We start from the raw sequence: 23465 nt of genomic DNA on the forward strand, positions 1-23465 counted from the left end.
GGCGACCCTATGGTCGTCGACCGTCGACCGTCGGTCGAGCCGTTACTACTAGGTTATCTAAACCTAGGGACGACTATGGGAGCCCAGCCCAAGGACAGAGAGTCCAGTACAGTGCCACTGCTAAAAGTAAAATACTTGTTATCTTTTAATATTTCTATATAATGCCTCGGCATTTTCTTTAGCACCTTGTGTGCCAAAATCCCTAAAGTCTTGACCTTGGGATCTACTTAAGGCCTCGGCCTTTTCTTTCTTTTCTTTATCTTTCTTATACTTTTCTTATAAAAGAATGTTTCTTACAAAACTTAAATGTTTAACCAAATTCTAACACTGAAATGCTTAAACAAAATCTGCATACAAGTTTAAACATAAATCTGCATATTAAGCTTATCTATAGTCTGCATACTAAGCTTATCTAAAATCTGCATACTAAACTTCATAAAATCTGAACTATCTTTCATAGCCATTGGTACAGGAAAATTTATAGAATTAAATCTCCAGCAGTAAAACTTAGCATAATTTTCCTAGCGTTCCAAGTAACATGCAGGTGAAGCAATTAATTCTATTCATATTTGAAACCACCTATCCAGTATAATGAACCTTCATCATCAGCAGTAGATTATATAGCATTTCAGCATAGATGGGTAGCTATTCATCATCTGTTGAACCTTTAGAAAACTTTAGCTATTTAATGATACGGAAATATCAGGGATTGACTCTACCATAATCTATCTGAACCTTTATTGCATCAAGAGAAAACAAATTCAATCAACATTTATGCTACTACCTTAGCCTTCCACAGAAATGGATCAAAACCATCAAAGAACACAACATCTTCATTCTTATGTCTAATTCTATCAAAATCTGCATACAACAGCACTAGAGAAAATTCCAACAGAACATCATCAATCAAAAACTTAGTCCCCATAAACCCAATCCAAGTTTCCAGAACCAATAACAAAAGCATACATCTCCATCCATAGGTCTTATTTCCATCAGCAATCAGTCCACTAATCAGCAGCAATAAGAAAAATGAAAAACTTCTCTAATCAAACCTTAATCTATCCATGATCTGCTCCAAAACTTCCGAAAACAATAGGAAGAAGCAAAACATCATAAATCCCTACCTAAATCATCAAATCTATACCGCTCTGGTAAAAGCCCAACCTGATACGGAGAAACCTTTTGAAGGATAGTGCAAGAAACCTTGGGTAAACCAATTAACCCGTGAATCAAAACCACACAGGAAAACAAAACAATCATCAATTCTAAACAACATCTCTTGAATCTGAAACAAAGCAAAGAGAAAATTTGCAACATCCCAATTCTCGCAGAAATCCATTAAGAATCTCCAACTGAATCAATAACAACAAGGAAGACACAAATCCGAACTCAAACAACTCTTACCGCAGGTGAGTAGCTACTTACCTTCGTTTCCTTGATTCACAGCCGAAGGAGGAACCTTCTAGTGCTTCTAGGGTTCGGGTGAACTTGAAATCGGGACCTCTTCCTCGCTCACGGCTTCCTTCTTGACGAGAGGAGCCCGATGGTACGAAGACTCCACGGAGAGGGGTGCTTGTTGGAGAAGCCCTAGCTTCCTCGGCTTCGTTTTCGCTCACGAAGATCGCCGACGCCGTCGCCCGAACAGTGCTGTCGCGCGCGCGAGAGAGGAAAGGGCGAAGGAATTAGGTCACGGGAGAGAAAAGAAATAGCTTAACCCCCTCTTAACTTGTCCTTTTATAACTTAACAATATTACATGTTCTTATCTGTTCACGAAATAACCGCGGAACAGTTGGTCAGCCATGTTTTGACCAAATCAAAGGTCTGGGTTTCGAATCCCTCAGCCGCGCACCTTTTTCCCAATATATTTTAAATGTTCCAACTTCTGCTTAAATGGAATTCTTCTCCTTCTTTAATAAGAAACGATCGCTGGATCAGTTGGTTGGCCGCTTTCGGCTTAAGGCGCAGCTCGTGGGTTCGAATCCCGATTGCAACTTATTTTCTTCCTATTATTTCTCGCTATCAACTTCTATTACTTAAATAAAATTCTTACTTAAATAGAACAAATGTTAACTGCTAGCCCAGTTGGTTAGTTGGGTTTTGCTCAGGTCTGGGGTCTTGGGTTAAAAACCCAGCTTTAACACTTTTATTTCTTCTTTTTTTTTTTTAAACTTCTTCCTCGTGGTAAAAATACCAAACGGACTCCAAAAATTGTATAAAAATACTCTATAAATTCCTAAAAATCTCTAGAATTTTTCTAAAATATTTCTAGATTTTAATAAGGTCTTTTAAGATTCCAAATCATGAAATTTGGGGCGTTACCACCAAGTCCACACATAATCAAAATAAAAACAAAACCAAATGATAGATAAAACATCGAGGTCGGTAGGGATCTAGCACTACGTGCAGTGAGGACTAGTGACTGGAACTCCCTCCGGACAGCATCAACCTGAAAATAACAACAATGGAGGCGGGGTGAGCCCAACACTCAGCAGGTACAATTGATATGCAAAGTAAAGAAATATCACCTAGCACTAATCATGCGTACAGTCTCCTGATAAGAAAGATAAAAATACATCTGAAGTAAACAGGAGAATACTGTACTAACCAGGTCCTGAGTATAAGGTCAAACAGTCCGAGGGATAGGGAAGTCTTGTATGCATGTCAAACATAGGTATCCAAACAATATGCAGCATATAAATGCAGCAAGCACAAACACAAGCAATAAATGCATCATGCATATGATGCCAATGATGCGTCCTGGTCACCCCTGACGCCAGTCGATCATCTCACACAATAGTGAGGCCGAGTGGATAGGGCTGTGACAACCGTGCACTCTGTCGTCACAACTCCTGATGAGTGACCGAGTGGACGGGATGCTGTCGGAGTACACCTATCCTCCTACCCCAAATCATAAATGGGGGAGCGCAATGCTCTCAACTCCCGGTACACGATGACGGGGAGGAATCCCTGCCGGATAACACGTTGTGTCACACTACCCATGAGCGGACCAACGGTGCCTAACAGAGTCCCTGCTGCAACACACTCTACCTGAATCGACCACTAACCCATGAGTGGTGGTGTGTGCAGATCCATGTAACTGGCGATGTGCTCAACAATAATGGAGCGAACTATCACACAGCATGCAATCATGCAAATGGTGCATGGCAACAACCATAAAAACATCCTGACCTAATCCATATATATAGAAAAGTGCACCCTAGGTCAAAGAATCATATCGAATCAAAGGTACACAGAAGGTATAAAAACCTAGGTCCTGAACATGGTGAAACATGGTATATCACTACCCCCTATAAGCATGTATAAACAGGTAAAATATACATGAGATGCAAACCAATCAATCAATCAAACATGTACCAAGATTTGGGTAGTGATTAACCGAAATAGATAAGAAACACAATTAATGCAACATGTTAATTTCATTACTAAGCATATCAAAGACAAAAAGTCAAAAGTACCCGCCTCCGATAAAATAGAAAGGTCCAGTCCGACTCCGAGATACTCGTCTCGCGTCACAGTCCTGTGTCAAACAATAAATCTTTTTATTTAGCTACACTTCTCATAAATAGCTAAATACAATCTCTAATCCTAAAATTAGAGTAAAACCCTAATCGAATATAACTCAAGTTAACTAGAGTTAACTTCCTTAACCTTAACCATTCTACTATTCGGTTTCAATTGAAACCTACACACGATTCCAAATTAACATATAATGCAAACACAACTAGCAAACATCTACAACAAAGTCCAAAACCCTAAATCTTACCTCAAACTCACAGCCAGATAGTTCCTACCGGAGAAGGGTTGTTTTGCTGCTGTAAACAAAAACAAGCAAACCTCACAATTGTTACGCAAAGCTTGCAACCTTATAAAAACTTCCATTGACAGCTACCTAGAATCACCAAATCCTTACCTTGTTGCTGCTGGATCAAGACTTGTGGCCGAATTGGGCTGTCCGCCACTAGAAGGTGACTGCCTGTTGCTTCCTCTGCCGAGACTTCACTGTAGGAGGTGGCTGAAGGAAGACACAACAGTGGAATTAGGGCACGAACGAACACACCAAGGCTAGGGTTGCTGCTCCCAACTGAAAACCTACTCAAACCTCTGAATTCCAATGATCTAGGGCACAGCACAATGGAGGAGGCCGGCACAGAGGAGATCGGCAAAGGGTCAACTAGGGCTTGTCTCTTCCGTGCAGAGGACGACTCCGAGAAAAGAAGACAAAGCCTGCCGTGGTGCTCGGGTCAAGAGTCGGTGGCGGTCGGAGGACTCTCGGTGGCTGGCGGAGGCGTCGGGTGGAGAAGGCCGGCGTCGCTGGCGTCGGGGCAGAGGCTAGGGCACCGGCGATTGGGGTCGTCGGCTAAGGTGGCGATCGGCGTCGTCGGCACCTAGGGCTCGGGGAAGAAGTAGAGGCGTCGGCGCCGGTTACGGCAAGGGAAGAAGTCGGGCGCGCGGGTGGTTTTCGGCGTCGGGTGCACGAGAAAGAAATAAGAGAAAAAGAAAAAGAAAAAGAAAAAGAAAAAGGAAAATAAAAATAAATCTTTTCCTCATTAAAACAGGGTAGCCTAAACAGGCTTTTCCGGACCCCGTTTTTAACCCCATGAACTTATCCGCACGAGCTCCGAAAAATTCCCGAGAAATTTCCAAAAATTCCGAAAAATTCCCTTATTCATATTCGCCTATTTTCCGGTATTTTACACTCTTCCCAAAAGTACTTAGTTAGATTATACTCATCTAGCATTGTCTTAGAGGATTCAAGTAGTGTTCTATTTTTTCTTTCTATAATTCCATTTTGTTGAGGTGTTTTAGGACACGAAAATTCATGATGATATCTGTTTTCAAGACAAAATTTATTAAAGTTATGATTTTTAAATTCACCTCTATCATCACTTCTAATTCTTTTAATTTTAAGGTCTTTTTCATTTTCAACTTGCTTGCAAAAGTTTGTAAAGACTTCAAAAGTTTTATCCTTATTTTTTAAAAATTTTATCCAAGTGAACCTAGAATAGTCGTCTATTATTACTAGACAATACAAACTTCCATTTATTGATTAGACCCCATGAGAGTCAAATAAGTCTAAATGTAGAAATTCTAGTATTGAGTTGGTTTGTGAGTAGATTTTGTTTGTTTTCCTTGTTGACAAGCATTACATATTGTTGAGTCTAAGTTAGGTAATTTTGATAATCCTCTAACTAGTCCTTTTAATTTGCTTATATTTCTGAAATTTGTATGTGATATTTTTCTATACCATAACCAAGTTTCTTCTTTTTGTGTTAAATAACACTTAATTGAAGAAGTGGTTAAGTTGATTGCATAGATGTTATCTTTTCTAAACCCTTTTAGACTTATCGTAGGGTTATCTAAGTGTTTGATTAAGCATTCTGAAGATAAGAATCTAACCTTATATCTAGTGTCACACAATTGACTAATACTAAGAAGATTTATATTTGAAAATTTCAACAAATAATACATTTGTAATAATAAAGTCAATTTTAAGATCAATGTTACCTATACCAATTACCTTGAGTTTGTCATTGTTTCCAAAGACGATTGTTCTTCAGCGTTTGTAGCTAAGTTGGGTGAATTTGATGTGATCTCCAGTCATATATTTGGAGCAACCACTATCCAAAATTCATGTAGTTTCCTACAATAGGTAGGAATTACGATTTGTCTGAGTTTTTATTTAAAGTGACTTTTAGGTTTAAAAATGAATTTTTAAGTTAAAAAGATGTTTTTTAATAAATTTTAAGTTAAAAGATTTTTAAAATAAATTTTAAGTTAAAGGTTTTAAAATAACTTTTAATTTAAAAGGTTTTAAAATAACATTTAAGTTAAAAGGTTTTAAAATAAATTTTAAGTTAAGAGATTTTTAAAATAAATTTTAAGTTGAAAAGATTTTTTAAAATAAATTTTAAGTTGGAAAGATTTTTTAAAATAAATTTTATGTTGAAAAGATTTTTTAAAATAAATTTTAAGTTGAAAAGATTTTTTTTTAAAAAAATAAATTTTAAGTTGAAAAGATTTTTAAAATAAATTTTAAGTTAAAGTTTTTTTAAAATAAATTTTAAGATAAAATGAATTTTTAAAATAAATTTTAAGTTGAAAAGATTTTTAAAATAACTTTTAAGTTAAAATATTTTTAAAATAAATTTTAAGTTAAAAGTTTTTAAAATAAATTTTAAGTTAAAGGATTTTTAAAATAAATTTTAAGTTATAAGATTTTTAAAATAAATTTTAAGTTAAAAGATTTTTAAAATAAATTTTAAGTTAAAAAGTGTTTAAAATAAATTCTAAGTTAAAAGATTTTTTTAAAAAAATAAATTTTAAGTTAGGAAGATTTTTAAAATATATTTTAAGTTAAAAAGATTTTTAAAATAGATTTTAAGTTAAAAGGAAAATTTTAAAATAATTTAATTTAATTTAATTTAATTTGAATTAAGTTAATTTAATTTAATTAGATTTAATTATTTTAATTTAATTTTTAATTAGATTTGATTGATTTGGTTCAATTCGATTTGCTTTGACTCAATTCGGTTCGATTCGATTTGACTCGATTCGGTTCGATTCGATTTGACTCGATTCGGTTCGATTCGATTCGAGTCGGTTCAAACTTTTTAGTCATCTCACCCGATCTATGTTTTTAATAAGGGAACCCTATAATTTTTATGAGATGAAGTTAAGTTCAATTTTAGGGTTGGGTTTAACTTTGTGTTAGATTCAAGTTTAGCTTCGGGCTCAATAAATCTGCATTCTTTGTATAAATTTCTGGGCTATGGTGAGTCTCTTGTACATCATTAGAGTAACCATGCCTTCGAGGTTTTCCATGTAACGACCACCCTTCTTACTATACTATACTACTCTCTAAGAGTGACCGTTACATAACTACTGACTCTACTTAACCGGTATAATTAAAATCCTCAAAGAAACCCTACCGAAAAATTCCGACAGAGTCTCCCCTGTACCGGTGACCATAATCATTAATACATGACATAATATACACAGCCACAGGCGGCTGGAACACATATCAAACACACAAAAGAAATAACATCACCACGCAGTTTAATGAAATCAAATCATGCAAGTAATAAATAGCGGAAACAAAATAAAAACATACAATTAACTAACAGCGGAAGACTAAATGACTCATCTAATACATTTTAATAAATGACAATCTTAATAAATTCTTAAACTAAGTCCCAAGGCTTCCATAGTCCTGGCATCACACACCATCCGCGCCACCTTGTCGCCTTCCTTTCTATATCTTTTCCTTCCTGTATCTGCAGTAAGAGGAAGTGTAGTCTATAAGCAAAATTTGCTTAGTAAGCGCTATCTAACTCACAAAATCTCGATATGCATGAGGAGATACTAAAATCTAAAACTGAATGCTCAAAAGGAAATCTACTCATGCTCATCTACTAGTGAAAGAAACATACTGAAAGGCTAAACATGTAAAGTAAATCTATACAATCATGCTAGCATAAAGAACTAAACTTACCGAATTCTAAACACCTTCTAAATCTTATTTCACTTGCTTAAAGACTTATTCTTTAATACTTTATACTTATGTAAAACTTGCTTTACTTGTTCAAAAACTTATACTTATAATACTTCAAAATAATAATCAACTTCTTCTTGGGCCCAGGCATAGTACCATCTTATGCGCGTTCCCTAATAGGTTGGGGTAGCGAGCCACCAATCCTAAAAGAGCAGACCTCGGTCTACCAGGGCCAAGACCTCGGAATTGGACACCTGGATTTGTTTAACGACAAGCTCTTGGATGTCGGGTACTAGCCTCTTCTTAAAAGTAAAATACTTATTAGCTTATTTACTTCTTCTTTAAATGCCTTGGCATTTTAATAGACACCTTGTGTGCCAAAAATCCCTAAAGTCTCGACTTTGGGATCTACTTAAGGCCTCGGCCTTTTCTTTCTTTTCTTTATCTTTCTTATACTTATCTTTATCTTTCTTATACTTTTCTTAAATTCAAAATACTATAAAACCTAACAAAATCTGTATATTTCACTTAACAAAAATCTGCACTGAAATGCTTAATAAAACTACGCTGAGATGTTAAATAAAACTGCATGCTTATAAATAAAACCGTTCATGCATATTGAGGTGGCAAGAAAACTTAAATCTGAATACTTGAAATAAATAACATGTATAGCTGCTCATGCTTGTTAAAATAGCAAATAAGGACTAAAGATAAATCTAAATTCTACATACATAGCCAATACCAAATAAACCAGAAACTGATTGCTTTAAAGGAATGCCACTCATGCACATTTAATTACATAAGGAACTAGAACTCTAAATCTACTCATGTTCAACTAATAACATAAGGAACTAAAAATCTAAATCTACTCATGCTCAAACCTTTAGCAACGAAATAGAAAATGAAATCTAATCATGCATATTCAATAGCAAATGGAAAAGTCCAAACAGCATGCTAGAATAAACCAAAAAAAATCTGAAATGCTAATCTACAATGCTAACCATTCAAAATCTGCTATGCTAGACAATCAAAAATCTGCAATGCAAGCTCCAAAGCTAGGATAGGTTTAATGGACTGTTCTTGTTCAACTTATAGCACAAAAGGAATGGGCCGTTCTTCACAATTTCATAAAGATAGGACTGCAATTCATGTAATGCGGGGTTAACTTAGTGCTTCTAAGCTTATCCTCAGTGATTACTTGTCCTAGTGAAGCATCTATTTATGTACTACTAGTCAAAGTTCACATCTGTAGCTTACAATTCCAAAGAGAAAGATCAAAACTACAATCCTAAATCCATTCACAGAATATCATAAACACTCACAAACGAAATCTGAACATCACTTGGAGTTAACACATCAAAACAGAATACAAAAATTCGTCTCTGCTTCAATGGAACTCGAATCTAACCCTAGCTTATGAACCATCTCAACAGGAACTCGGAACTTTGCTTACCCATTACTATTCGGAAGCCAAACCAATCGAAAACCAATTGAAAATCCGAAACCAAGAAGAGGAACACGGAATAAACCTCGGAGCTATCCTACTGCAGGTGAGGAAGCACTTACTTGATTCTTGAATTCAAACCGAAGGAGAAAACCTCTAGGGTTCGCGGAGAAGCTTCAAATCCCAACCCTTCCTCGTGCCCACGAGCTCTCTTCAACGAGGAGACCTCGAATCTGTGAAGAACCGACGGAGAGGAGTGCTCGCCGACCGCCGGAGTTGAGCCCTAAGCTCGGCTTCGTTTCCGCCCGAGAAGGAATCGCCGTCGCGCCATCGCAGAAGGGAAAAGGAGAGAAAGGTTCGGGGAAAAAGAAAACTTAAGTTCTCTTTTCTTCTCACTAGGGTTTCAATTTTAACATATATATATAACTCGCACCCTACCTTTTCGCGAATTACTCGCGGAAGAGTTGGTTGGTTGTGGTTTTGACCAAGTCCCAGGTCGCAGCTTCGATTCCTCAGCCGCGCACTTTTCGTTTCGATTTATTTTCAATGTTCCTAACTATACCTTATATAAATTTGTTCTCACATCTAGTTAACAAATCGAGCATAGCTCGGTTGGTCGGGCCGAGTTCTGCTTGGGCCGAGGAGCTCGGTTCGAAACCCAGCTTCTTCAACTTATTTTCCTTTCTATTATTCTCCATTACTATTTTCTACATCATATACATCTTATTTCATATATTATTAACAAAACTTGTTTATCTCAGTTGGATGGCTGACTTATGTTAAGACTCAGGTCAAGCCCGAGGTCTTGGGTTCAAAACCCAACTTCAACATTTTTCTTTTTTTCTTTTTTTTTAAACTTCTTCCTCTTGGTAAAAATACCAAACGAACTCCAAAAATTGCATAAAAATACTCTATAAATTCCTAAAAATCTCTAGAATTTTTCTCAAGCATTTCTAGATTTTAATAAGGTCTTTTTAGGACTCCAAATCGTGAAATTTGGGATGTTACAAAATAGTCCTATCCACAGAACTTAGTACAAAACCTTGGTCTAACTAGTTAGGATCCGTAAGAGGTAGCTTTAGTTAGTTCCACTATTAACGTTCCGTAAGTGTACAGATACATCATCAGTAATAAAGAGAGATATCGCATCCACATGGACTGGATATAACCACTAAAGATATCTCAACACGAATTAGCTAAACAACTAATCAATTGATTTATAAAAGCTAGGTGTAACTATCAAAAGTAAAATATAGAAGTAAAAGCATAAAACCAGGGATAAGGGCTATGATAAAGGATATTCTAGGAGTTTTGGTTTCTTTATAATGTTATTCAATGTAAATGATCTACCAAATCTTATTCCTCAATTGTCCATCATTTGTAGAAGGTTGTCGATTCTCTCTTGCAATAGACAATCAGCTTAGGACTAAAATCTATATCTAAATATGATCAATTATGAATGATTCCTATGATGTCCTTACATGGGCTTGCTTGTCACGTGCGCCCCTGGGATAGAATGCATTACTTCTCAACTCATATTAAGATATAAAAGATTAATGCATACAATTTATCCTACCCCCTTGAATGACCTTATTTCACCTTCAAGATTATCCCTCAATCGTTCTTACATGGGCTTGTCTGCCATGTACGCCCCTCAGAAAATTGAATGAGGAATTACCTCTATAAGATCCATAAGATACCTAAACATTTAATCAAATATGGTAATTAAGTCCAATCACAACAATCCACACAAGATCAAATGGATAAAAACAAGACAAATCATATAAATAAGAAATTGGCAAATCCACAAGAGTTTACATCAAATCATATTACAAATACTCCCTCCATCCTAGAACAAGGAGATCTAATCCATAGAACAAGAAAAGAAATCCAAAGACAAGAAGATTATAAGCATCTTGATCCCAAAATCTAAGAAGAGAAGGGGAAGAAAAGCTTATCTACGATGAAGAATGGTCTTCGGATCCAATCCTCGATCTCGGAGTCGATTCGTTGAAGATCCGCCCTTAGATCGTCGGAAAATCCCTCCAAGAAGGTGAGGAATCGCCCAAATCTTGTTCTCTCCCAAAAGGAAGAACTCCTTTTTCAAATGGTGGAAGAAACCCTTATATAGAGCAGAGATTTTAGGTGCCACACGACCCCGAGACCAGGCCGTATGTGAGACACGACCTAGGTCATTCTCTTCGCTACCCCTCTCACACGGCCATGTGATACACACGGTCGTGACATGTTCTGCCATTACCAACCTTGCACGGCCGTGTAGATCTACACGGCCTGTGCTGCCTCCAGCTCTGGAACTCATGCACGACCGTGTCTAGGACACGACTAGGGCTTGTTTGGCTTCTGGGAAAATTGCACGACCGTGTCTGGGACATGACCATGTACTGCTTTGGCTCTGGAAGGCTTGCACGAGTGAGCATCACCACACGACCTAGGTTAATCTACCAGACATGGCCGTGTGGCAATCCAAGATGGTGTCTTCCTCCTTTCGTTAACTTGTAGATTTGGCCTCGATCACAAATTCTTCTCCAAATATGACTCCTGTGTACAGAAAATGCACAAAAGTATATCTCCGAACAAAAAGAATAAATATACTAAAAGTAAAACTGGAAGTATGAAAATGCATAGATAAGACATGCACAAAATATGTGAATGTGCGTCAAAATATGCTAAACAAGTGTATACAATCTATGCACATCACACCCCCAGACTTAAACTTTTGCTTGTCCTCAAGCAAAAATGCCACAATCTAAATTCATATGCTCTATAATGCATTCATAATCCCTAATGTACTTTCCTAACTCTATCAAAAAGTTTTATTAACAAGGATGATCATGGAAACAAGTCAAGTATGGCTCAAGCATAAGTCTCTTGTGCACAGTGCAAAAAGTGACCCAAACTTTTCAAGTTTCAATCTATGTTCTAGTCAAGTCGTCATCCAGATGAATTCCTAATGTTTCCCATGATAGGCACTTACTTGACACACAGTTGGTTCATATTTCTCAATCAACCCAAGGTCTCAAAGGCGTGCTCAATCTCAAGAGAAGCTAAGCAGTCATTTCCCCAATAGCCTAACTTGATCTCAAAGGGGTGACTTACTAGATTCCACTCACGACAACTATTTTTTATATCCCTTTTTTACTTTTTTCTGATTTTATATATAAGTATTTGCATTGTGTAAAACTTATTTACAAATGTACTTTTAGAACAAATGTTAGGATATTTTGATTTTTCTAAATGAGCTTACATGATTTGAGCATCATCCAGTAACCAAAATGAAGTTTGAGAAATCATCATGGAAACCAAGTACTAAACAAACAAGATGAATCATGATTATTTCAATGATATCAACTATCCAAGCTCAAGTATAGTGAAGGTAAGATCCTTAAGGTCTAGCTAAATTTTAAACTTATCTCCATAGGATACTTAGCTTATTTCATGCTACTCAAGATAGAGAAAAGAAATACACTAAGCATACTACTAGCATCATTTAAAATATCATGAATCAAGATAATGAATGTGCTAACATTTTTACTGAAAGACAAGAAAGCATATAAGTGAAGTTTGATGTTCTCAAGATGTATGCCACAAAAAATCAAAACAAAATGCAAGACATAAGCAAAAACAAAAACAAACAAAGCAAATCAAATGCATCTAATGCATCCCCCCCCAGACTTAAACTTTTCATTGTCCCAATGAAAACTAAAAACAATGCAGAGGAGATTAAAAGTAAGAGAAGTTACCAAATGACATGTGTCAAATGCCCATGTTAATAACTTCTCCATCATGTAGTTGCACTCCTCCTTACCTTAGAATCCTATAAAAGAAGATAGACAACAAAAAATTCAGTAGAGGATACAAGTTTATTATAACGAAAGAAATAAAACTAGAAAGAATTAAAGACATGAATGAAAACAAAGAAAATGAACTTGGGTTGCCTCCCAAGGAGCGCTTGTTTAAGGTCATTAGCTCGACCACCTCATAAAATTCATCTAAATCTCGCTCTTGGAGGGGTAAGATATTTCAACACCCTCCTACCGAGGGCTCTTATTATGGAGGGAGCTTCCAATATAGGAATTATAAAATGAAATATTGCTCTCTCCATCTTCGTCTTCTTTGAAGTTCTCTCAGGTGGTCGAAGACGGTTCAGTGTGAGCTTCCAATTATTAGCCCAAATGAAGTCTGCACATGCAAAGAAAATACAAATCTTCCACAAACATATTAGATAAGATAGAGCCATAACTATATTAAGATAAGCAGAATAAGAAATAAAAACTGAATCACATCCAATAAAGTCAATGATAGGTACCTCTATAAAATTTTCCAAAAGATCACAAGAAATACTAACCTTACTTTGCTGAGAGATACCTGAAATTTCTAAACATGTAGATGTGACTTCCGTTGAACCAAATGATGGTTCTAACTCTAGCTCAGGTGTTGATGATATCAATGATGGTGATTCTTGAGACTCTGCTAGCTCTCCAAAAGTCCCTACACATTGTTCCACAACATGATCAATTCTTACAACCTCGAAGGGTTTTGTGGACAAAGGTGGTGATCCTTGAGATGCTGCATCCACAACACAACTCCCTATATATTCTTCCATGTCATCATCAACAACATATACATCAAAACATAAACCAACATCTATATCTTCAATAGGAGAATCAATAACAAGAGGATCAATAACTTCACTTGCAGTTTTAAATTAATCTACCACATCACATTCATCGTCTGAAGATTTAATGTCACTATAACACCCTATAAAATTTGAAGGCAGATATGAAAACTTATTTACCACTGTATTATCAATAAAATCCTCATCTAAAGAGTCATCATCTTCATATACATTCATAAATCTGCACTCAACCATATTAGTATCACAGGATTTGCTGAAGTCTTTATTTTTATTGACCCCCACCAACCTTTGTGGAAAAGGAACCCTTAGTGAAAGTCCTCGGAAAGATTGAACTTCCTTTTTCCCAAATTCCCTTTGAGCTTTTGGAGGAGGTCCAACATGTTTATCTAGTGTTGGTGTGATTAATAACCCAACATCGTCACACTTTTCACTAGATCTTGTCTGCGAAAGAGGGAGATCTCCTTTAAACTATTTTGAAACAATACTTTCAATCTTTGCCCCCAAATGTTTGAACTCCCAGTTCTGTGACTTGTGATTCTCAAGACTCATAGATGGTTGAGTTACAATTTGTTTGACAGGCTCTATAGCATTTATGGCTTGCACTTCATGAATGTTTGAGGGAAATTTCATCCAACTTATGTTCGGCCATTCATGGAGGTTCAATGTCACTTGATCAATTAACATATATGCTTCATCTACACTTTAGTCCATAAAAGATCCTCCAGCTGATGAATCCAATAAACTCTTGTCTAAGAAAGAAATTCCCCCATAGAATATGTGCAGAATCAACCATTTTTCAAAACCATGGTGAGGGCACTATCTTTAAAGACTCTTGAATCTATCCCATGCTTCAAATAATGACTCTCCATATACCTGAGCAAAATTTGTTATGCAATTCCTCATATACACTATTCTGCTTGGAGGGAAAAAATGATTCAAAAATTGCTTCTCCAATTGCTCCCAACTTGTGATACTTTGAGGATGGAGAGAATATAACCAAGTCCTTGCTTTATCCTTGATACTGAAAGGAAATGTCATCAATCGAACTGCATCTGCTGACACTCCTTCACATTTCACCATATCACAAATCTCTAAAAATGTTTCAAGATGTAGATAAGGACTTTCTGATACTTCTCCTCCAAATTTATGACCTTGTATCATGGAAATTAACTCTAGATCTAGTTGAAAACTTTCTGCTTCAATTTGAGGTTGCACAATGGGAGATAAAAATCTTGCAAAAAAGGGTGTAGAAAAATTTCTCATTGGCCTGCTTGACATGTTAGTACTCATGGATATTCAAGAAAAAATTATTAGAAGAAAAGATTGAAGAATCAAAGACAAGAAATAAAATGCAATATGAAAAGCAAGAAAGAAAATGCAAAATTTAAATTCCAAGAAAGAAAGTGCATAATGAAAACAGGAAAGAAGAGATAAAAGGAAAAAGAAAAATGTCTAGAATAATTCATATTCTAATCAACTAATGTGTTTATAAGTTCTTGTTATTCTTCATGCATTTACGAAGTTTGATCTTCTCATACACAAGAACAATATTGCAAGATATGTTTACAAAAGAAAAGTAAAGAAAAAATTTAAATCAAAAGAAAAATAGAGAAAAGCTAGACTCGAATGCTAGAAATCAAGAATGCAGAATTAGAATTAGAATTAGAATTGCAACAAAACAAATTGTCAAGAAGTAGAAAAATATGCAAAAATTATGAAAATAGAATTCTTAAGATTAGTTACAACTATGCTAATGAAAGAAAAGAAAATTTATGTTTAGTCTAACTCAATTGATAATCTCTAATGTTATAAGTGCAGTCCCAGGCAATGGCGCCAAAAACTTGCTAACGTTCTGCAAGTGTACGGATACGTTGTCAGTAATAAAGAAAGATATTGTATCCACAGGGATTGGTTATAACCACTAAAGATATCTCAACATGAATTAGCTAAACAACTAATCAATTGATTTATAAAAGCTAGGAGCAACTATGAAAAGTAAAATAGAGAAGTAAAAGCATAAAAACAGGGATAAAGGCTATGATAAAGGATATTCTAGGAGTTTTGGTTTCTTTATAATGTTATTCAATGTAAATGATCTACCAAATCTTATTCCTCAATTGTCCATCATTTGTAGAAGGTTGCCGATTCTCTTTTGTAGTAGAAAATTGGCTTAGGACTAAAATCTATATCTAAATATGATCAATTAGGAATGATTCCTATGATGTCCTTACACAGGCTTGCCTGTCACGTGCGCCCCTCGAATTATCAACATAAAAATGCATTACTTCTCAACCCATATTAAGATATAAAAGATTAATGCATACAATTTATCCTACCCCCTTGAATGACCTTATTTCACCTTCAAGATTATCCCTCAATCGTTCTTACATGGGCTTGTCTGCCATGTACGCCCCTCGAATAATCGAATGAGGAATTACCTTTACAAGATCCATAAGATACCTAAACATTTAATCAAATACGTTAATTAAGTCCAATCACAACAATCCACACAAGATCAAATAGATACAAACAAGACAAAATCATAGAAATAGGAAATTGGAAAATCCATAAGAGTTTACATCAAATCATATTACAAATACTCCCTCCATTCTAGAACAAGGAGATCTAATCCCTAGAACAAGAAAAGAAATCCAAAGACAAGAAGATTACAAGCATCTTGATCCCAAAATCTAAGAAGAGAAAGGGAAGAAAAGCTTATCTACGATGAAGAACGGTCTTCAGATCCAATCCTTGATCTCGGAGTCGATTCGTTGAAGATCCACCCTTAGATTGCCGGAAAATCTCTCCAAGAAGGTGAGGAATCGCCCAAATCTTGTTCTCTCCCAAAAGGGAGAACTCCCCTTTCAAACGGTGGAAGAAACCCTTATATAGAGCAGAGATTTTGGGCGCCACACGACCCCGAGACCAGGCCGTGTGTGAGACACGACCTAGGTCATTCTCTTCGCTACCCCTCTCACACAGTCGTGTGATGCACACGGTCGTGATGTTCTGCCACTGCCAACCTTGCATGGCCATGTAGATCTACACGGCCTGTGCTGCCTCCAGCTCTGGAACTCATGCACGGCCGTGTCTGGGACACGGGCAGGGCTTGTTTGGCTTCTGGGAAAATTACACGGCCATGTCTGGGACACGACCATGTACTGTTTTAGCTCTAGAAGGCTTGCACAGGTGAGCATCACTACACGACCTAGGTCAATCTACCAGACATGGCCGTGTGGCACTCCAAGATGGTGTCTTCCTCCTTTCGTTAACTTGCAGATTTGGCCTCAATCACAAATTCTTCTCCAAATATGACTCCTGTGTACAGAAAATGCACAAAAGTAAATCTCCGAACAAAAAAAGTAAATATGCTAAAAGTAAAGCTGGAAGTACGAAAATGCATAGATAAGGCATGCGCAAAATATGTGAATGTGCGTCAAAACATGCTAAACAAGTGTATACAATCTACGCACATCATCCACTTAGCCAAATACATCAGGTCGAAGTCATATCTTCCTAGACATGCATATACTAAGTTTTCCTAACCTACTATCATCCAAAACTTCATCAGTACCTTAGGTTAAGTTAAATTTTATCCCTTTTTACTCTAATCCTAGTTACCCTGTCGGGTAGATTATTTTTGGAGGTGCTAGCTATTTCGGAGCCTCTCCTGAATTATTGCTCTATAGTTTTAAGTAGTTTTAGTTCTAGGTTTATGTCTATTACTTTTATAACTGTATTTAACTTGATGATAATCTGATTTTTGATGGGTTCTAAAATTTTTCGATTTTAATTTTGTTGATCTAGGTTTGTGTTTCAGTTTTTGATTTGATTTATCAGATTTTACATAGTATATATTTTCTTTGGGTATGTAATATTGCTTAATTCCTACTTGCATGGTTAAGCACGCTTTTGGAACCCAATCTTTATTTTATTGTTTATGTTGGGTTATTAATGATTTAAATATTTTATTTGAACTTGACTTGTAGCCAAGTCCAGTTTTATTGTAGACCGCTTTTTGACTGTTTAAAATAAGATCTAAATTTTTAGATCTTGTTGTAAATTTTTCTAAAATACTTTTTAATTTATTATTTTCTATTTTTAGTGTTAAATTTTCCTCCTCAAGTGTTAGGTCTTGAGTTGGATTAGAATTTGTGATTTGTTCCTTGAGGTTTTGGTTTTCCTCAAGGAGCAATTTATTTTCATTTTCTATTACAGTGAATTTTTTATTTAAACAAGTAATAATTTTAAAATATTTCTTATTCAAATTAAAATATACCTCTTCGGGACCTTCAGAAACGAGTACGGACTCGTAGCTTGATTCAGGTTCGGACCCATCTTCCGATTCTACTTCGCGGGCTATCAACGCGAGGTGACTCTGGTGCTTCTGATCTTCGGCCTCCGATTCTTCTGAGGATGAGTCGTCCCAAGTCACTTTGAGAGCCTTCTTTTTGGATGTTTTTGACTTGTCGCTCTTCAATCTTGGACACTCGTTCTTATAGTGGCCTTTCTTGTTGCACCCGAAGCAAGTCACGTGGCTTGATTCAGGTTCGGACCCATCTTCCAATTCTACTTCGCGGGCTATCAACGCGAGGTGACTCTGGTGCTTCTGATCTTCGGCCTCCGATTCTTCTGAGGGTGAGTCGTCCCAGGTCACTTTGAGAGCCTTCTTTTTGGATGTCTTCGACTTGTCGCTCTTCAATCTTGGACACTCGTTCTTGTAGTGGCCTTTCTTGTTGCACCCGAACCAAGTCACGTTCCTTGGTTTAGATGGAGAGTTGATCTCCTGTAGGTCCTTTTTGCTGAAGCTCTTCTTCCTCCTGGTGAACATCTTCCTTACCAGGTTCACCAGGTACTCTTCGTCTTCAGAATCTTGGTCGGACTCATCTTCAGGGTCAGGCCTGGTTTTTTTCCTTTCCTTGGAGGGACCTGCAAATAAAGTAATACCTTTCTCGGTTCTGGCATTAGTCTGCTCGTGTAATTCAAGTTTGCAGAATAATTCATCTAGTTTCAATTTAGATAATTTTTTTGAAATTTTATAGGCATCCACGATAGATGCCCACAATGTATTTCATGGAAAAGCATTTAAAGCGTACCTTATTAAGTCTCGATTTTCCATTTGGTGGCCTATCGCGTGGAGTCCATTGAGGATGTCTTTGATCCTCACATGGAGTTGACTCGTTATTTCTCCTTCCTTCATTTTAATATTAAAAAGTTTATTTAACAGAAGGTCACACTTCGTTACCTTGGCGTCGCTCGTTCCTTCATGAAGTTCGATTAGCTTGTCCCATAATTCTTTTGCATTTTGGCACGGTCCCACTCGATTCAGCTCTTCCTTTGTCAGCCCGCATTACTGCGTGTTGAGAACTTTGTAGTCCATCGAGGATTTCTTTCTCATGTCCGGAGTCCACTGTTCTGGATCTAGTGCATTTCCAGAGTTGTCGACCGACACCTTGTATCCTCTGGTGATGCTAAACCACTGATCGAAGTCGATTTTCAAGTAGACCTCCATTCGCTTCTTCCAGTAAGAGAAGTTGTCCCCGTTGAATAGGAGGGACGAACTATGCTGAAGCCTTCGACTTGAGACATTTTATCCTGCACACAAATAAATAAAGAAACGAGGAATCCCAAGACTTGGTCTTGGATTAGTAGTGCAGTATAAAATTAGAAAGAATCTAAAACTGAATTGGCGTTTCACCAATTCAGCTTAATTACTACAAAAAAGATTTCCAAAAAGGTAATGATACCAGTTTGGATTTATAACGTAAAACTGAAAATCGGAAAGAAAATTAAAAAAAAATTCACCCCTTGTCTAACTGGTGATTGCACCAAATCAGATCGGTACCTGTTCTGATACCACTTGTTGGATCGTGAAAGTCGATAGAGAGGGGGGGGTGAATATCGATCGAAAACGTTTAAGCAAGTACACAGCGGAAAGATGAAAACACAATGCTAACACGAACCATTTTGCTTGGTTCAGAGCCTTGGTCGACTCCTACTCCAAGGCCCGCACTAGTTGAGTGCTTTCATTGGGCAATCACTAATAATTCGTAAAGTTATTACAAAACTAAGTACAAGAATTATTAGAAAGAAATACCGACAACACTAAAAAGAAAAACTTGAGCCGCTTGTTACCGGAGTAGCTTCGCAGCGTCGTAGGAGCATAACATTGCAGAGCAAGCATTGGAAGATCTTGTTGTGAGTTGTTCTTTACTCCAGGGCTCACCCTCCTTATATAGGATGCTCCGGGTGCCCGGATCCCTTCTAGGTTCCTGGAGTGTGACGTAGCCCAGCAAACCATGACGCTCCATGTGGCAAAGCACGATGAGGATAGCTTTTACATTCCGGGCGCCCAGATCCCTTCCGGGCGCCCGAACCTTTATTTTCCAGCAACTTCAACTCCCTGCAAGAAAACATTAGTTTAAAGCACAAATACAAATTATATATCCTACAAAATAAAGTGTTAGCATAATTTTTATAATTAAACAAGAGTATTAATTAGATTCCATCTCACCGAGATCGGAATCTAGTCAAGATCTCAACTTTAGAGTTTTGAAATGGTTCTAAGTTAGATCGCCGCCTAAGTTTCCTTCCCGAGAACGTGTCCTCACAGTCACTCCCCTCTAGTGACTTACCTCAACTTACCTGCCAGACGTCCTGTCAGCCCTTCGACTTGTCTGGACTTCGTGCCAACTATCAAGTCAGCCTGTCGACCTAGCTGGACTTCGTGCTAGACATTAGGTCAGCTCGTCGAATCATCTGGACTTTGTGCCAGCTATCTGGTCGGCCCGTCGACCTAGCTACGCTTCGTGCCAGACATCCGATCAGCCCGTCGACCTGTCTAGACTTCGTGCCAGCTATCCGATCGGCCCGTCGACCTAGTTGGGCTTCTTCTGCACATTTGGTCAAAGTGTTAGATTATAATGAAACTAACTTAACATACTTTGTAATTTATCAAAACTTGAGTTAGACCGTTAGTGTTAACCACACCAACAAATATCATTGAAAGTGTAGCACAAAACCATCATTAGTGGGCCACAGAAAGAAGTGGAGGCTATTCCTTTTCAAACCCAACTAAAGCATCAGAAAAATTTGATGTGGATGCAATTACTATAATGTCTGCAAAACTGGATGCTCTTACAAAGAAGCTGGAAAATATAGGAACAAATACTAGCACGATTAATGCCATAGTATGTTGTTGTGAAACATGTGGAAGTTCTGATCATGCTTAAGACTCATGTCCTTTAGGAGCTATTTCTGTATAAATTAATCAACTTGAGTAGTGTGATGCCATCATTAGTTACAATCAGAGACAGAACAATCCATATTCAAACACATACAACCCTAGGTGGAAGAATCATCCAAATTTCTCTTATAGGAATAATAAAGAACAAGGACCATCTATGGGGGCTAGACCAAGTTTCCAGCCTGGGCAACAAAATTTTCAACAACAACCTTCTCAGAGCAATCAAATCTCTAGATTAGAGAAAATGATTGAAGAGCTCATCTTCAGTCAAAATGAAATGAAGCAAGAATTAAAGGTGCTAACTCAAAGAATTGATAATTCATAAAAGCACAAAAAAAAAATTCAAGATGGTCAAATTGCCTAGGTAGCTTCATCATCTTCAAGAGTGCCAGAACAGTTTCCAGGAAAGCCTGATGTAAACCCCATGGAACACTGTAACAAAATAAAACTTAGGAGCGGACGGACCTTGAGTGATCCTCAAGTGGTTGCTCTAAAAGGGATGAAAATTAAAGAAGAGCTCTCTCCTCCAACACTTGAACCAATTCAGATTCAAGATGAAGAAGAGAGTACCGATAAGGTTGAAGAGACTATTCCACTTAACCCACAAAGTCAAGTAGTCCCTTTTCCTCAAAGATTAGTCATGCTGAAAAAGGATGAAGAATTTAACAGATTTCTAGATAAAGTTAAAGATATTTGTGTGGAGGTTTCTCTAATTGATGTTATTTAGCAAATGCTAAAGTTTGCCAAATTCCTGAAGGACATCATGCCCAACAAGAGGAGGAAAGGAGACATCGAGACCATAGCACTTATCGAGGAATGTAGCGCTTTATTCGAAAAAAACACTTTCCCAAAGCTCAAATTAAGATCCAAGAAGTTTTTATATACCTTGCACTATAGGAGCTGAATTCATAGAAAAAAACTTTTTGTGATTTAGGGGCGAGTGTTAGCCTCATTCCGTATTTAATTTATAATAAGTTAGGTCTCAAAAACTTTAAACTTACTACCATGACACTACAATTAGCTAATCATTCTTGCGGGTACCCAATAGGTATTATAGAGGATGTGCCGGTAGAAGTTGATGGGATCATTATTCCCACAGATTTTATGGTATTGACATGGAAGAAGACCCAAAAATTCTGATCATATTAGAAAGACCCTTCCTTGCTATAGTTGAAGCTATAATCGATGTTAAAAATCATAAACTTACATTGGTAATTGGTAAGGAAAGGTTGGAATATGATTTATCAAATTCTTCTAACCATGTCTCTTCTCTTTTAGTGACTGTCTGCAGTGTGGTGGACACTTACATATTAGAGGATTGGAATTTCCATCCTTATGGGAGGTCGTCAGACGAGGGACACGATTTGACAAGCATTGGGAGAAGGCTTCCCATCAAAAATGAAAAGTATATCTGCCCTTTGAGGGCAAGAAAACGAGAAGAAGATTAAGGAGACTGGTCGAGCTAATGACCTTAAACAAGTGCTTATTAGGAGGCAACCCAAGGGTTCTTTTAGATTAGATTCAATTTTTAATTGTCTTTTTCATTAATTAGTGCTTTTAAATTTGTTGTTAATTTTTATTTTCAGGTTGTATTTTGCTTCCATGAGCTAGCCATGATTTCTTCATGGGCATGGAAGCGTTGGAGAAGTTGGAAAGGAAGGAAATCATCAATGCTGAGATAAATAGAGCTCGACTGTGTACCAGACACGACCGTGTTAAGTTTGTAGAGGAGGAGGAGTATTCGGCCATGTGACTCACACTGGCCGTGTGAACTTACCCGAGGAGGAGATGTACTCAGCCGTGTACCAGACACGGTCGTGTGAAGATTCCAAAGAAGAAAAATTGCTTGGTCGTGTACCACACACGACCGTGTGAGTATACCCGAGAGGAAGGCTGCACTGTGACACGCCTGTGTAGAAATTCCCGAGAAGAAGAAGGATTCGGTTGTGTACCGCACACGACTGTGTGAATCAAGCCGGGAAGGAGAATACAAAGCCCGTGTCAATTGACACGGCCGTGTGGACATACCCAAGAAGGAGAAACCTTGGGCCGTGTAGATCTACACGACCGTGCAGAGCAGTTCACCCTTGGTCGTGTCTATAAGACATGGTCGTTCCTAGGCCGTGTCGGTAACATCCTCAGCTGCTTCTTTCTCCCAAACTCTTCTCATTTTCAATCCTTCTTCTCAACTTCTCAGATCTAGATCTCAAACTCATTTTTCTCCATAAACTTCATCAAGATCTAGATCTTAACAATAATTCTCCTCTCCTATGTTCAAGATCTATAACTTCTTTTCACTTTTCAAGATCTATTCTTGCAAGATCACGCTTTTCCAACAAAATAACACCTTTCCCTATTTGAACTTGACAATATATCTAATCTTTTGAAGAAACTTCATAAGGGAAGCGGTGGATCAAGCGAAGGAAGGAAGCCAACAAAGGAAAATGGAAAGGAAAAGGTCACAAAGGGCAAAGGAAAGAGGATTTCATGCGATGAAGGTATTGACAATGAATCCAATATCATTTTTAGAAATAAAGATCATAAATCTAGATTTGATATTCTTGTCAATAGAAAGATTGTGTGCACACGGTACATAGATCCAAC

The 23465-nt window shown here is 37.2% G+C and overlaps 1 non-coding gene across 1 annotated transcript; it reads left to right on the forward strand.

Moving 5' to 3' along the window:
- Nucleotides 1-14414: 14414 nt before the first annotated feature.
- On the forward strand, nt 14415-14520 carry LOC121993777. Its single transcript, XR_006115411.1, has one exon. It is a non-coding gene; the product is annotated as a small nucleolar RNA R71 (small nucleolar RNA).
- The last annotated feature ends 8945 nt before the right edge of the window (nt 14521-23465 follow it).

This window comes from Zingiber officinale, chromosome 1B (genome assembly GCF_018446385.1).
Source record: "Zingiber officinale cultivar Zhangliang chromosome 1B, Zo_v1.1, whole genome shotgun sequence".
Lineage (NCBI taxonomy): Eukaryota > Viridiplantae > Streptophyta > Magnoliopsida > Zingiberales > Zingiberaceae > Zingiber > Zingiber officinale.